Raw genomic sequence first — 17,350 nt, 5'->3', positions numbered from 1 at the left:
GCTACCTTACTAATTCAAAGAAGTGAAAGTGTCCTTAATAAGTCCATTCCTTTCTCCTCCTTTATGTGGGTCCCTTGCAGAGAGAAAATTAGAGAGGTGGAGAGACAGAAAGTGAAGGGATGGGGAGACCACCTGCATGATGAAGAACCCTGCTGCAGAAACAGGACACCTTTCATGGAAGTCCATCCATGTTCCCAATCACACAGGATCAGGGCACACGGAATGTGGACCAGATGGGCTGAGCCCTCCTTTCTTTCTAACATATTATTAGATCAGAAGGCGTTTGAAGAATTCAACTATTGGAGTGCAGTTCCTCCCAGCCCCTAACCTGAGGCCCCTGAGACTTACCAAAATGAACTGATGACATTTGTTCTGAGTGGGCTGTTATTTATTTATTTCATTTTGAGCCCTGGAACAGAAGGTTGCAAACCATGGCCTCTGGGTCAAATATGTCCTACCACCAGTTTTGGTAGGACCTGTGAACAAATGGTTGGCAGAAATAAAGAAAGAAATAAGTGAACAAATAAATAAATAAAAATAATGCTATGGTATGCTGTGTGAAAGTTTTATAAGATTCAAATGTATTTGTCCATAAATAAAGTTTTATTGGAAAAAAGTCCCACCCATTCATTTATGTATTGTCTGTGAGCACTGTATTATTAGAACAGCAGAGCAAATATGACAGCCCATAGGGCCTGCAACACCTCACATTCTGAAATTGTATGCACCAGCTACCCTGATAGATTAGCTCTAGCACTCCCTGTTCCAATTTCTCCATATAGCAAGACTATGAACCTTCTCTCAGCTTAAACTTCCTGACACTTACAAGTATTTGGTGTAACAGTGGTAATCTTCCAAAGTTATAACTTACAAAGAAGAAAGTTTATTTAATAGTTTCCCACTGCCATTCCTTTCTCCAATTCCCTTGGGTTAGTTATAGGTTATCTATTACATAATTATATATGACATTAACTCAATTGAACTGCCCTTAGATACCTCCAAGATCACTAAGAATAAAGATACCAGAAGTTCATTCCAGAAGATTAGAATTAAAAACTGTAAATGTAAATGTGGGATTGAAACTACAATGATTGTACCTTTACTCAACAGACATTTATTGATGATCTGCTATGGGCAAATCATAACAGGTTCATGTCCAGCAAGATCAGACAGAGAAGATCACGCAGTCAGCTTAAATGGGTTCATGCCAATGTCTACCTGCATCCCTCCATTTTTCTATACCTCTTGACTAGCTCTAAAATAAAGAAGGGGAACTGTAGATGTGAAAGAAAGGAACTCCACCAGGAAGTTAGAGAATGAGCAGAAACTCGGGGACATATATATTCAGACGATAAACTGTCATCTGTTTTCCAAACAAGAAGAAGGGCTCTTCCTCCCTCTATATACCCTCTTCAGCAGTGTGTCACTCGTTATAATACCTTTCTCCAAATGCCTGCCAGATGTTCATTTGCACTCCAACATGCTGAGGTGACAGCAGAAATATGATTCTGCCACATCAGACTCCCTCCAAGGATGGCCCTTGGTCTGAAAGCTGCCAGGATTAGGCTTCGTGAGTGGCATGGTGGGAAAGAACAGGAGGCAGGAGGGCCTCATTAACCACAGAAGCCGGCCTTGGTGGGGTCTGCCATAGCACTCTGCCCTTGGCGGTGACATGTGTGGACCTCGGAAAACACATTCCGAAAAACGAGCAGCAAACATGAAGTGCCCTGCATGAGTCACATGTCATAGGCTACAGTCAGCCAAACTCGTGGCTTTTACAGAGCTATGGAGTGTGGAGGAAAGCTACTACAAGCACTCCTAGGAGGTGGGTAGAAAAGCAAAAACTAGAAAGTGAGAGGAAGACAGCAAGATTTCACAAAACAGAGCAATTCGATTTCTGAACCTCCGAATTCCTTTTGATTAAAATGCAGGATTTGCCTCAGACTTTGCCCTCTTTGGAGCACATGGCCCTTGCCAAAGTTCTCTCATCCTTGAACTATTAAATTCCCCCACAGTCAATTAGCTATGTCGGGTACCAAGCTAGATTCTCCTCGTCCTTTTATACATCATCTCGAATAACCATTCAGTTTGTTCATCCAGTGCCTAGAAAGTTGAAGAATCTAAGGAAACAGGTCTAGGGAAGTAAAATATTCTAGAATGAGTTACCTTTGACCTAGAGCTCACGACAGGTAAGATCATTTAGACTGGAGTTAACAGTCCCGGATTGTTTTCAGTCTCATAAAGTTCCTACACAGGCCAATCAGGAGTGGTGATGAGAGGAGAGCAGCAGTTTTTAAATGTTATGTTCCAGTTCAAATTCCCAAAACCTCTAAATAAGCACTTCTTCAACCTTTTTCAGTGTGAGGCTTTATTAGAAATAATCCCTTCATATCTTCGAGGGCTGCTCTTCGCTAGGCATGTTGTTTAGTACCATAATCAGAAATGTTCAAACTTTCACACGAGTTTTCAGAAATTCAATTAATGTTCTCCTTCAGTGGATCTTATCACTCAAATAACCTATATTAGTGTCATCCTCTGATGTTGTCAATTTCCTGATAAAGACTTTGAATACGAATTCTTTTAGTTAGAAACTGTTCCCTCTGCATTTTGTACAAATACTTCCTTTGAAAGGACCGATAAGTTAAGTGTTTAAATCTGTTCCAACAATTGCACAAAGAGGATTTCAAACACGCTCCTCTCGATGGTAGAGATTCCACCTCGACAGCTCTGCTGAAGATGGCTCTGGTCTTCACATTTCCTCGCCTTTTTTATTTCAAAGATGATAGTATAGGGTAAAGATGGGCATAGAAGAAGGTGTGATCAAAGCTAACAAGGCATGAGGATTGTGTGGGATACAGAGTGGGCAGAAGTCAAGGTCGTCTTAGAGGTCATAAAGCAACTGGAGTGAGAAAGGTTATCTTTCCTTTTCTCACATCTAATCTGGCTCTAATATAAAATTCTTAAACTTAGACAAGCTGATCATTTTTAAATAGAGGGTGTTCTCCTTGTCTTAAAATGAACACATCTTATTTAATTCATACAAGTAAAATTTTGAGACATTTAATAAAAGCAAGGCCTTACAAATGATTATCAGTAATTTACACAGGAAAATACATACACACATACATACACACAAGAACACATGGAACTGTCCCGAGTATTTGTTGAAAGTAAAGAACACAAAAATCTCAGAAGAAAATTTGAATTGCTATAACTTTTCTTCTTCTGTGTAGGAAACAGCTCAGCAAAATTGTGGTTAAATATCACAGGGACAATAGCAAATCATAAAGAACAATGTAATTCCATGATCTAAAGTATGCCACAAATCAGCCCCTCAACTTATTAAAATACTTTTTAAAAACTAATGTAAAACCAATGTGAAATATCATAATCTATATCATAAAGCTAACTGATAAATCCAGTAATGGTATTGATTATTCTACATCTATCAAAGTAAGAGTGCTTAGTAATAGTAAAAAATTTTGCACGTAGATCATGGCCAAAAGTAAGAAAGAAATTATTGTTGTTCCTTGAGTTTGCCCAGCCTCTTCATCCCATATCTCTACCATTTGCTTGTTAAAGTTTTAATAGAGTCTGTAAACAAAGTGAAAAGTGATCAAAAGACTGCCTGGTGCCATGTTACACCCCAGAGGTATGCTGAAATTGGACTGGGGGAAGACGGAGAGTGGAGAATTAATGGGCATGCTTTTCCAAGAGATTTACCTACAGCTATTCTGATACACTAAGCAATCTCCCAAGGGGACCTTTATTTTCCTAGTCTTTTGAGGACTGTACTCACCAAGCTGATAATAAAATCTCATCAACATCCTACTAGTTAATTTGTTGGTTCCTCAAGACAGTTCTCCAAGAATTAAGAACAGTAAAGAAATCTTGGTCTCATTGTTTCTGTATTCCAAAATCAAACTGAAAGCTACACAAATGCAGAAAACTTCAGATATAATCTATAGGTATCCATTCTCATTGTAATATACACCTTCTATCTGCCCAACACATTTGGGCACTTCCTGTATGCTAGCTACTGTAAAGTAGGTATTTTTATCATCTTCATTTGACAAACTAGAGAACTGAATCTTAGAAAGATTAACTTAATCTTTGAGCTAGGAAAGACCTGCCTCCAAAGCTCATCCTTGTAACCACTTTAATTTGTGATAAGACAGGCTGGAGCACTGTAGCTTGTGTAGGGTGAGGGGTGTCATGGGATATTTTAAATTTTCAAGGGAAATTCTACATCTGTGGGAAACTGTACAAACTAATTGCCAAAGGTAGTTCAAGTTTCAATATCAGATGGCACTACATTCCTTCAATGATATCATACCTATGCCAAGCTGGGTTTTTCTTTAATTTCCATTTTACTAGTATCATTCAACCACAGCCATCTTCTCATGCCCCTGCTATTATATTCCAGAGCAAAATTATGAGTGCTATCTTATGTACCTTTGTGGGGCTCCCTGCCTTAGCATAACTCTTGGCACATGGGGTGTTCTGTAACAAGTGTTGAATTGAATGTATTGGACTCTTTTTGCTTTCTTGTTGATTCAATTACCATTCAACAGCACCCAAGCAACAGGTTCCTTTTATGCTTGATGCTAAGGGATAACACAGATTCTGTGCTCAAGAAGCTGAGTCCAGCATGGAAAGATGAATCTATGTGTCAAGGTCCACCTTACAGATAAACACATGATCTAGAAAAGCACATAATTCTAACCACCTACCCACTCCCCAGACTCTGATAAACTCTTATAAAACAGCATTAATTACAGGCGCTCTTTGATGATAACTTTGCCTATTTCATTTCCAGGCAAATGCAGCATTATTACCTGTCTCTTTGTTTGTTTTTTCAATCCTCACCCTAGGATATTTTTCCATTGATTTTTAGAGAGAGTGGCAGGGAGGGAGGAAGAGAGAGAGAGAAAGATAAATATCAATATGAGAGAGACACATCTATTGGTTGCCTCCAGCATAACCCCAACCGGGGCTGGGGATCGAACATGCAATCGAAATACATGCCCTTGATCAGGAATCAAGCCTGCAACCTTCAGTCCCTAGGCCGACAGTCTAACCGCTGAGCCAAACCAGCCAGGGCGCCTATCTCTTTAAGATGACAACCAGGGACATCCGTATAGTGGTTTCACCTATTTCTTCCATTTTGCCCTGTTCAAATATCTTTCAAATGGTAGGACCTTAAATCATTTAGCAAACATTTGAGTTTAAAATAGAATATGTTAGAGCTTGTATGAATAAAGGATAAGTGTTTCTTGTGCAAGTTTTGCCACCATTGTATATATTATGTATGCATTGGGTTACGATGAATAGTTTTATTTCTTACAGTGTATTGTGGGCACAAAGTTTGGAACCCAAAGTCCAATATTGTGTGCAAGTGATGACAGAAAGGGCAAAGAGCCCACTTACTAATGTATCATTAGAAACCTTAAATAGCCAATGCTCCTGCAGGTAAGTTGGTCTGATTTTAATGCATGTCTTCTTCAATAATATTAAGATGTCCTCTCTGGAAGTATTCTTAGAGATGTCTAATCTTTACAATGCTTCTTAAAACTTTTTATACGGGCTTATTTTCCACTTGTATTTCATTAAACACATTGTCTTGGGACCCATAAGAAAGACTAATTGCTGACCCAGAAGAGGGGTTTAAGTAGCATTCATAAATATGTTGTAAATGTCATGCCTGCTCACAATTCCTTTGCCATGCTTGTCTAAGGAATAGCCAAAATCTTCATATTCAAATGTTCAAAGCTGTCTAAAACCCTATTGCCTGAATGGCATTTTTATGGGCATGCCTGGTTAGATCTAGTGAAGGTGCTCCAACACTGCTCACAAATCCAGGCAAACAGTAATTCACCAGTTCCCAGTGACCTCCGCAAGTCATCTGGACAGAGATGACATATAGCTTTCTCTTTCTGTGACCCACATTGCATAAATCCAACCAACGGCCTCCTACAAATTCACTCACAGATGATGACCAATTTCAAGTTCACTGCCGCTGTAATCCCACACCTGTCTTTGGTTACTAAAAGTTAGCCATTTTTACAATTGAATTTGGTGATCCTGTAGGGATATACAATAAACCAATTTAAAAAGTGCTTGTTTTTGACCTTGATATAGCAGATCAGCATTTTTACTAAATTATATGACAGCTCACATGAGAATTTGGGATTTACTATTCAAAGCCCACTGGCTGTGAACTAGCTCAGACCAATTCGGGAAAGGGGCCGAGGCGAGGTGAGTGATTACGAACTTGATCAAATTGAACTGCACTTAAGCCTTTGTGAAAAATGATTTTTCTTCTCCATAAAAAACTGCAGTTTTAGCAGGCATCTGTAAGACCATGATTGCAATCCTGATCCTATCATGCAGAGTAAAGTAATAAAAGGCAAAGTGGCCAGAAATGTTAGAAGATCTATGGTATAGTCTATGAGTGTATATTTCTTTAATTGTCTGCCTCCATGACAATGAAACTCCATAATATCTAACCTTTTACAACTCATGGAGCTATTAATTTATAATAATCACTTTAATTCCCACTAATCATTTAAGATGGATGCCCATAGGTAAATATCACTCAGTCTCTATTCCACAGATGAGTGATGGGAGGCCAAAATGAAGAGAGTCCTTTCCCCCTTGGCATCGCTTTTGCAATTAATAAAGGGCAAGAGGTCTCTTTCTAAAATTTGTGTATGGGGACCTGGATTTTAAAATGACACTACTTCAAATGCTACAATAAATTCTAGCATCCTTTCCAACCTGGGGCTTTAAAATGTCAGCGTTCAGGTGACAGCAGCAGAGTCAAGCATTTATCATTAAAATTTTTTCTGTGATTAACGCTCAGCCATGGTTTTAAACCACGAGGAGAGAAGAACCTCAGAGGAGAAAGGAATAAAAACTCCCCTGAAGTTAAAGCACATATCCGTATATATTTAAGGGAGAAATGGAAGACCAAACTGAATTTTAAAGAACGTACTGCATAAAGACAATTGAAAAATGTCTTGACCAAGAACAAAATGTTTTAAAGAAAGACTTTTAAGTTAAGTTTTAACTTAGAACAACTCTCAATAGGAATTTAAAAAACAATACTTGGGGACTCCAGGAATAATCACAGCTGTTTCTTCTTTATAATCTTTTTCTTTGGGACATTTTTCTCAGATTTGTCTTAAAGGGGGCAGGCTCAATAGTTACCCATATCTTATCCTGCAGATGAAAACACATGTAGCTTTGCTTTTACCCAGCATTACAAATCCAAATATGTAAGCTAACTGATTAAGTCAATATCATTTAACCTAAGAAAACACTGCATATATCAGTTTGGCTCTTGCAGAGTAAGATATTATTAGAAAAAGATCTCAAACCAGGCCCTGGTTTTGAAGAAAAGGCTACAGTGGGATGACATTTGATCTTTGGGGGCATCTGTTGCTTCAGAAAGTTAACTTTCGCCTATGTCCATGCATCTCCACATGGTTATTTCTCACTAAAAATTACTTACGCTGCGGTTAGACTTCCTACATTACACATTGCTATACTTGGGAAAGAGAAAACATACACAGACAATTATGTAGCTCACTTTATAATATATGCATGACATCTTTGATCTGGATTACTGAGTTTATCTTCTCAGGACCTCTGCATAGATCCTTGGGTAATACATATTTGGGGTGTCCACTATTAATCCTTGAAAAATTCCCTGAACTTAAATAATTTCTCCTCCAAGAAACGTAAGCCTATCACCTTGTAGAAGTTAATGTACATGTCCCACATAAATGCATTACTTTTGATCTGTGTGTTTATTATAGCGCTCATTCCAATGCATCTGAGTTGTTGTTATTTATAGAAAAGGCTATATTTCCATTCATCTTTTGCCACTCTCGTTCTTAAGTCCTGTGCCAAACAGAACTGCTGGCAGCAAAAGCATATCATGCTCAATTATACTTTGGACCTTGGCAATGCTATTCTCTCAACACAGAAAGCTATGAGCTTCTCATTTTCACTTCCTCATCTCCCCTCCATTCCTGCTCATCTATCAGGTCTCAGCTTAAACATCACTTCTGAGCCCTCCTGACCCTTGGAGTCTAGGTGAGGTGTCACTCCACTTCGTAGTAACCCATTACCTCTGCACAAGGCCCTGCGTTATATCTATGACTGCACTATAATGACTAGCCTATCCACCCAAGCCCTTCACAGAAGCACAGCCTGCTTGAGTGCTAGGGCCGTGCTTTGTTCATGAACTACACTCCTACTACCTAGCTCAGTTGCTGGCCCATGATGGTACTCAATATATTTTGGTTCAACAAAGACAGGAAATAAAATTGAATTGATGCAATAATGCAAGTAATAGACTTTGCACTGAGTATAATACAAGAAGAATATTAGGTTCACTCAGAAATAACTAACTTAAGAGAAACATTGTTGAGTCTTGGCTTATGCTGGAGATAAGGCATATCCAGGAGAAGGAGCAAAGCTGATGAAAAGGCTGTAATCCAGCCATAGAAATATGAAGTCTGTAGTGATTTTCAGACTGATTGAAACTCTAACTAACTTTTTAAAATAATTAATTTGAACTCCCATTTACATTCCTTTAAAAATTCTATTGTAATATAACTAATGCTTGGGCCATAGTTAAAGTTGAGGAAAAAGAAGCAATCCTTTGACTACAGATATTTGGCCAACATGTGCTATCACCATGCTCACAACAGTGACACGCCCCAACGCACAGAGGTGTGCTGCATGGGCACTGTAAGGGTTATACATGGCATAGCTCTCAGTGATGAGATCTTTGGAAAAATGAACAATTCTTGGTAAAAATCTCCAAGTAAAACAAATACAATTGTCTTTTGATTACTTCATAGTAAGATTCCTAGAAAAATCAGAGTATATCAATAGTCACAACAATACTTAATGTTTATAGTAAAATGAAGTAGGTTCCAGGCTCATTTCATTGTAAACGACATATTTGGCCCATCAGAGAATCAGCCAGGATGCTTAAAAGTTGTGCAGGATGCTGGACAAGTCTTCACTTTGGAAGAAGGTTTCACTCACGGCAGGATATCTTAAATCCTTGACAACTGACCACCTACGATTTGTCAAGGCTAGAATGTTCTAGAAGAGATAGTTTGTCCTCAAAGAGAGTTGGACTAAACAAAGTTAAACTTTTTACCTCTAGGATTCTACAATATCATACCTATGATACAGGGTTTCACAAATAAAATGTACACAGACTTTAACAGCTGATAGCTCAATTGATGTTTCTTTCTTGCCAAACAGGTGGATTGGACAAAGGGGTTTTAATACCCTCCTCATACACCAGCCCTCACACTGTTAGACTTTTTTATGGGGATACTTAACTGGCAACAGTCAATGAATTGAGAGTAGCCATTGAACAGGGACACACTCAAATACCAAATGAAGTGATTCTTGATGTTTGCAAGTCCATTGCTTCCTGTTATCAGCAGTGCCTGGACCAGAACGAACATCAGTTTGAAAACAGGCATTGACAAAACAATTAAACGATGTCTGCAGCTTCTATTAAATGTTGAAAATGAAATGTATCTTAATAAACACTGGCTTTACAATTACTCAAAGTGCGTGTACATTTTTTGGGACACCCTGCATTTATAGAGAATATAAGTGTGTGACTACAGAGAGAGCCACTGAACTAAACCAGTGCCTGTTTTTTTCATTCACTGATTCGCAGCACCTGTACATTCATCTGCTCATTCTTTCAGTCATGTATCGAATGCCTCCTTTTACAAGGAGGTCCCTCTGGCACTTCCAAATAACTAACCAGCTTGGAATTTTCTACAGAAAATCATCTTTTCACTCTGGTTTGAAAATCCCATTGATTGACCTCGAGCTCAACCATGCTCCCAGGTGTTCTTCTATTCAGTGCTTTGAGGGTGGTGGTGAAAACAATACTTCCGGAACAGACCAAAAATTAGTTCAGTTTCCCCTGTAAAGTGCCCAGGAGAGTCCAATCTTTCATACTGCATAATACTCCCAATTTCCTGGAGAAATTCCCAGAAACAAGGCAAGGAGTCAGAGGCGTGTGAACCTGTACACGCCTATTAGAAGAACATCGGATGTTTTCCCAGACAAACTCCTAGAAATGATTCTATTTTTCTGACTCGGGTTCATTTTCTTTTCCAAACACACACTCTGAGACAATGGTTTTTAATAGCACATTTTGTGAGAAGAATCTTTAGCTACCTCTTGGGGAGCATGTTCCTGACACATTGCCCAATCCACTGTGGAGAGCAAATGGTATGGCAAGGTTTGTCTCCTCACCTCACTGTGCAAATGTCTGTAATTTACAGGTTTGGAAGCACGCATCCTCTCGAGATTCACAGTAAATTGTCCTTTATTCTCCCTCCAAATTAATTTTGTTTTTCATGATTACCCCGTCATCAGAGAGAGACATTGTATGTACAAGAAATAATGGAATCTAGCCAGGCTCGCCGCTTCCATAGGATTCATCCCTAAACGAACCCTGCTGAGCGACTGCAGCTTAGCCTGTGCCAGCAACCAAACAGGAATTTTACTATTAAGAGGAGTCTAAGCCATTTACGACAACTGCAAAAATGAGTTTCCATTGCTCATTTCTAGTTCCTCTGAAGCGAGTCTTTTGCAGAACTAGCACCTTTTGCAGAAGTGTTGTAACTAAAATTGCACCAGGAGCACACACACACTAGGGGCTGGCTTGAGGAAGTGCATCCTGTCACTTCAGACTGGGACAGAGAATTAAAGACACGGGGTTCTGGTGCCTGAAACGCTGTGATGGCATCAGCCCACCCCCATTTCACAGAGGTCCACATGGAGCCAAGCTCAGCGCATCTTCCAGCTTCAAACACAACAGCTCCTCTTTCTCCGAACGAATCTTTGGGTGCAAAAGAAGCCTCGGAGTTTAAAAGAGCGCCTCAAAAGCTATGAATACCACTTGGGTGACTTAAGTGACTCGAATAAAGGGTGTGCACAAGTATGAGAAGGGCAAGCATGGATCTCATTCTCCATAGTAAGAGGTAGACAATGTAAACTTGTCCAAGGCTATGTCCTGTGCGGACAGGCTCACATCAGGACTGAGGTAGTCAAAGGGAATATTACACACAGTCTGTGCTTCACACCCTGCAGTTCCTCCCATTTAATCCTCAACCCACACTCCACGGTAGGTTTAATTGCACCTAAATATTCATCTGTAGAGGCAAAGCAACTTACTGCCAAAGTCCACCCCTTCTAGAAACTGCCTTCATTTAGCAAGCATACTATTTTTTTTTCTTTGATTGCATGCTTATTTCTGGTGATTTGTGGTTAAGGGGGCGGGTAGAGATTCTGGGTCCTGCAAGGGTAAAGTTGCTTGAAGTTACTCGTTAGTGCTGTCTCTAGTTACTTCGATCCCTTCTTGCCTAAAAGAGCTGGGTATTTTTATCTTTAATTTTTACCAGGTGAGGCTTAAGCTCACCTGGCTTCTTGGTAGAAAACGCAGAATTCAAACAAAATTGGTTTGTACCCACATGTGTGGTCTGTCATCTGTGACGTCCTCCTCACTCTTTGCCCAAGCCTCTCTCTCTTACTGTCTTAGGAACTCACTCTGTTTTTGCCCACATTGCCAAAGGCTTATTCCAGACTTGAGCTAGTCTGCAACCTGGCCTCCCCCTCCCAAATCCTGTGGTACACCTGGTCTCTGGGAACACATGGATGTAGCAAGTATCAGAAGTTCATCCTTATAAGAAATAAAAAGCAAAAAAGAAAGAATATTCAAGAAATGGAAAAGTTTTAGTAAATCAGCATCAATTTTGGTCTTTGGAATCATGAAGGTATGAGTTTGAATGCTTATACTTCAACTTAGTATCTGAGACATGTAAAATTGGGTATGACAAAGTACCCACAATCACAGAATTATAGAGAAGATAAAATGGAACAGACTATAGAAAAGTGTCTAACTTATAGTTAGCATGCAGTCATATATAGTAAGTACGTATATGTATGCACACACTCTCTCTCTTCCTCTCTCTTCTTTTTGATCAAAAGCCATAGATGGCAATAGAGATATAAACTTAACATCAAAACCCTTGTTCTTTTCTCTTCCTTCAACCCTGATATTAAAAGAAACCACTGGAATGTTCTTCCAAGTAGTAATTGGGATGGAAACCCTCCGGCTGCTCCTGTTCCAGGCTACTCCAGACTGGCTTCCACCTTGTTCCACGCACGGCAAGTACAGACTCGCCTCAGATCTGCTAAATTCAAATCTGATAGCCACAAAATGCCGCCAGACTTGCACCTCTTCGCAGAGTACAGGGAACGGATGGGGGGGACTGCACTATCCACGCCACCTGCATCCACAGACTTCCTCATGGCTTAGCACTCATTTTCCTGAGCAGGGATTTCCTGGAAGCCAGACCTCACCATTTACCTAGTGCCACCAGAGTACACTAAAGACGCAAACACACATCCAACCTTTCTGCCACAGAGAGAATATTGTCAAAGGATAACATTAAAAAGAGGGTAGCCCTGGCCAGTTTGGCTCAGCGGTTAGAGCGTCAGCCTGCGGTCCGGAGAGACCCGGGTTCGGTTCCCGCTAAGGGCATGTACCTCGGTTGCAGTTTGTCCCCGGCCCTGGTTGGTCATGCGGGTGGCAGCCACTCGATGTGTCCCTTCACGTCGATGTTTCTCTCTCTCTCCCTCCCACTCTGTCTGTACAAAAAATGGAAAAATATCCTCGGGTGAGGATAAAAAAAATAAATAAAAAGAGGGTATAATCATGATTCCTAGGAATGCAAGAGAAACATTTGTTAGCGACCTTACTTAACCTCTTAATGAGAGAACCAGTGAGATCTTATAATCGGTTCAAAATTGAATTCAAAGAACCACATGTATGTAAAAATAATAAAAATTGTAGCCACTTTAAAGTGGAGTCGAGTTGCCATCGCAGAGGAACTGCCTTCCACACCTTACTCCTCAAAAGTTAACAAGAAACCGCATCTATGTCTAATGACGACTGTCAGACTGAAAATTAAAGTACTGTGTGGCATTACTTTCACTATGTTAGCTTATCAGCACCAATAGAAACACCTTCCTTCTCTCCATGTAATTGTTTACCTCCCTTTCTCAAAAATACCCCTTGTCTTTTTCTCCTCATCAGGACTCTATTGGGGTTCTGCCTGAATCAGCGCTCCCCGAATGGCTCTTCCTTTTGATCTCCAATAAATGCTTATCTCTTACTTCAGCCTTTTATTTTTAGATTAACTCCTATATTACAAAAAAAAAAAAAATTAAGAAATGAATTACAAATAAATACATTTATTCCAGAAATATGGGTAGCAGTAGGATTAAAAATGGAAAATCAGCCCTGGCCGGTTTGGTTCAGCGGTTAGAGCGTCGGCCTGCGGTCCAGAGAGACCCGGGTTCGGTTCCCGCTAAGGGCACGTACCTCGGTTGCAGTTTGTCCCTGGCCCTGGTTGGTCGTGCGGGTGGCAGCCACTCGATGTGTCCCTTTCACGTCGATGTTTCTCTCTCTCTCTCTCTTCCTCCCACACTCTATCTGAACAAAAAATAGAAAAAATGTCCTCGGGTGAGGATAAAAAAAAAAAAAAAATGGAAAATCAATTGTAATTCCATGGGACAAAATTAATTTGCATCTATGGACAAGAATCATTTACATTGTTATCAATTATTTACAACACACAGAGTTGTAAAATAGCTTGAAGATAATGATCATAGACGAGATCCCCCAAAATCAGACAGCCCAGAAGGCCTGCCTAGACACTGCCTGATTTTCCAATAAAGATTCCCAGCAACCATTCTGATTCATTTTAAAGTTCTTCACAACTGTTCCTAAAATAAAATTAAACAAGAAAGTCAAACACAATTGAGAATTATTTTAAGCGCTGGAGAATTTTGCTCAATGGTTAGAGCATCAGCCTGCAGACTGCAGGACCACCAGTTTGATTCCTTGTCAAGGGCATGTACCTGGGATGCAGGTTTAATCCCCAGCTCTGGTCTGAGCATGTATGGGAGGCAACCAATTGATGTGTCTCTCACACTGTTCTCTCTCTCTCTCTCTCTCTCTCTCTCTCTCTCTCTCTCTCTCCCCCCCTTCCCTCCCTTCCATTTTTTATAAAAATCAATGAAAAAACCCCTCAGTGAGGATTAACAACAACGAGAGAGAGAGAGAGAGAGAGAGAGAGAATTATTTTAAAAGGAATTTTAAGAGTAAAAGATGACAAGTAAAACTTAGTCAGTTTTGGGGATATTGTACAGATTAGGAAATGAAAAAAAAAAATGTCTATACCAAAAACCTAATAGGTGATAAAATATACTGCACTTCCTGTCTTCTGCCCAGCTTTTGAAGTCAGTTCACCATTAACACCTGCCTGAAAACACATCCTCATATATGTCATTATTCTGTTTAACATGTAGCTGGCCAATGAGCTCAGTATCACTGAGGAACTAAAAGAGCGTATTAAATAATGCATGCCACCAATCACACAATATAACCATATTTCCATGTGTTATCTTAGTATTTGTCACAATTTATTAACGTTTTTCAGGGGACAGCATGCTGTGCTGAAGAGCCATGGAGACCCATGGGACACCCTGCAGACGTAACGGCAGGTAGGTAGAGAGTTCACCGTAGAAGTGTCAATGGTAAAAGCAATATCGCATCAATCTGCACCACTGTCTGCTGGCATACACAGGCACCTGCCAACTTAAAACAAGGCAGTCCTGAAATATTAGTAAATCCAAAACACATTGCTGCTGTTACATCCAGTGGCCATCTCATTTAACTAACTACAATTAGTGTATTGAGTAGCATCAAGACAATTCTATTTAGTATATACATTTTCACCTTAAAAATAAAATCTCCCTGGAGTTAATTTTTTGACTTCTTTTTCTCTCTTTCATAGGAAATGCAATATTATTCCAGTTTAGGACCCACAAAAGAGACTTCAATTCTTCAAACTTGCTCAAAAAGATGACATAGAGGTGACTATCTTCAGAGACTTATATCCTACAAAAATTTCCTGGAATTTTAAGTCCTAATGAAAGTATTTGTCAATTACAAAATATAATACATATATATGTAAACACATACTCATGCTATATCTGTTAATAATCACAATTAAACTTAAAATTCTGATATTGTAAATGTAAAAGATAATGTAGAGATATCTTCATGTTATCTCCACACTATGCAGATAAACTCTGACACCCAACAAATTAATTCCCAAGCCAGAGACAGACAGGTGTGGGTTCCCACCCCCTCCTCCTGCCCCACAATTTGGTATCCCCCCTGTCTGCATCCTTTGTCTGTCTTGTCCACATAAATCACCTACACAAAAGATGTTCCCAATTAATGACATGTTTCCTACTTTGTGTATTTACAGAATAGCACATGCTATTAAAGAACTGAAACACAAAGCGCCATTATATCTTAATTTTTTAGAGATTTTTTTCTAAACTTCAAGTTTTCTTTCTAATTTTCAATTTTTTAAAAAGCATATTTCAGCAAAATGACTTGTGAGAATACTTACTGATTTCTTCAAAGCAAGATCAGTACTCATTAAAATGTTATTCACCTGCAAGTGGTCTTTTGATTAAAAAGAACTAATGAATTTTTTGAGAAAGTGACTTGTTAACAGGTCAATTTGTCACCTGGTAAAGACTTTAAGGAATCTATAACTCAGATGCTAATGGTAAAAAACAAGCCTAGGGCAGCAAGTAAAATTTGTAGTCAACCAGCTCTCTTCAAATCAAGGGAGATGGACCATCTGGTTGCTGAATTGGACAATGCTGTCATTCCACGCAGTCATAGTGATGTATCAGCTGTGCTCTGCATGTTGGTGTTATTCGGATAATACTTTAACTTGCTTCTAAAAGCTGGAAGTCAAAGATTTTATGGTTCTTGAAAATGAAAACTAGAGCCTTTCCAGTTGGCCTGGTGTGTCTTAATCAGTCATCGTAAGTTTAAATACTGGAGTTTGGTAAAAGCTCTATGATGAATGAAGCCTGCTACTTTTCATGTTAGAATAAGCAAGAAAATTAAGATGTTAAATATGTTCTGCAGAGGATGGTTACATTGTTTCATTACAAATTTCAATGTAATATATTTCCTTAGTTGAAGATGATGACAAGTTACATTTCAGTTTTTAAAAAACTCTACAGCAATGCGTTCATTTAAAGTCTTTGAATTTCCACGTTTTCTGTATTTCACAAGAAATGTTGAGTGACTTAAAGATATATTTTTTTAAACTTTTTCTTTTAATGACCCTCTGAATAAGTTGTGAAAGGGCCTCATCTGTTAGTTGTCTGTCTCACTGAGAAGCAGAAACCCTTCCCTCACAGAATCCACCAAAAAGAATGCAATTAAACTAAAACGCTTACCATAATATTTAGATGTATTTTGGTACATACATCCTTTCAACTTTCATAATCGTACCAGAGAAATAATCTACTTAAGTGGAAATTAAAGTATTTCATTTTATTTTCCCCCCTCCATCAACTAAGAGACTATTTTGTAGAAAGTAATTCTGAGGTTGCAGATTAAAGTTTTGTTTAGTGTTTACATTTGGTCCTTGGACTACCAAAATATAGTTTAAGCTCTTTTTATATTGATGTGTGGAAACTGCCCTATTTTTACAGGGGAACGCTGTGTGTGTGTGAACAACATGAATGTATACACATGCATATGTGGGGTATTTATTATACAGAGAAACAGAAAATGTTCATTAAAATCCTAACAGATAAAATAGATCAAATCCAAACCTTACATAATTTAAATTGGAGAATTGTAGATAAGAATTTCGAAGGATATCCAGAAAGTTACTGTGTGTGTGTGTGTGTGTGTGTGTGTGTGTGTGTGTGTGTTTTCTTTAGGTAGAGGTCAGCAAACTTTACAAAAGGCCAGAGAGTAAATATTTTAGGCTTTGTGGCACAGAAGGTCCCTAACACTTACTCAAGTCTGCCATTGTGGCCTACATGTGCATTATGTAAACAAATGAGTGTTACTATATTCCAATAAAACTTTATGTACTAATACAGGGGCCAGGTTAGACGTGGCCTGCTGGGTGTAGTTTGCCGATCCTTGGTGAAGCATAAAAATCTGCTTATTTAAAAGTGAGGCCGCATACGTCATCACCACTCAATATAATCCTTAATAATAAATACAATGTACGTTCCTCCTCAGAAAGAAAAGTACTTTAACATCTTGTATCTTGTCTATGCACCGCAGTAAGATCCCATGAGAAAGGTCTTATTATTGTACTCCCTCCCCATTTGCAGATGAGGAAACCGAGGCTCACAGAAGCTTGGCTGTTACCCAGAGAGCCGTGCC

General features: G+C 39.1%; 1 protein-coding gene across 2 annotated transcripts in view; it reads right to left on the bottom strand.

The window, feature by feature from the left end:
- GPC6 (glypican 6) overlaps window positions 1–17,350 on the bottom strand; it is a 1,055,524-nt gene that overhangs the window by 790,651 nt on the left and 247,523 nt on the right. The window lies entirely within an intron of this gene.

Source organism: Molossus molossus, unplaced genomic scaffold (genome assembly GCF_014108415.1).
Source record: "Molossus molossus isolate mMolMol1 unplaced genomic scaffold, mMolMol1.p scaffold_m16_p_9, whole genome shotgun sequence".
Lineage (NCBI taxonomy): Eukaryota > Metazoa > Chordata > Mammalia > Chiroptera > Molossidae > Molossus > Molossus molossus.
Note: the sequence above shows the minus strand (reverse complement) of the source record. Positions and strands in the feature narration are given on the sequence as shown.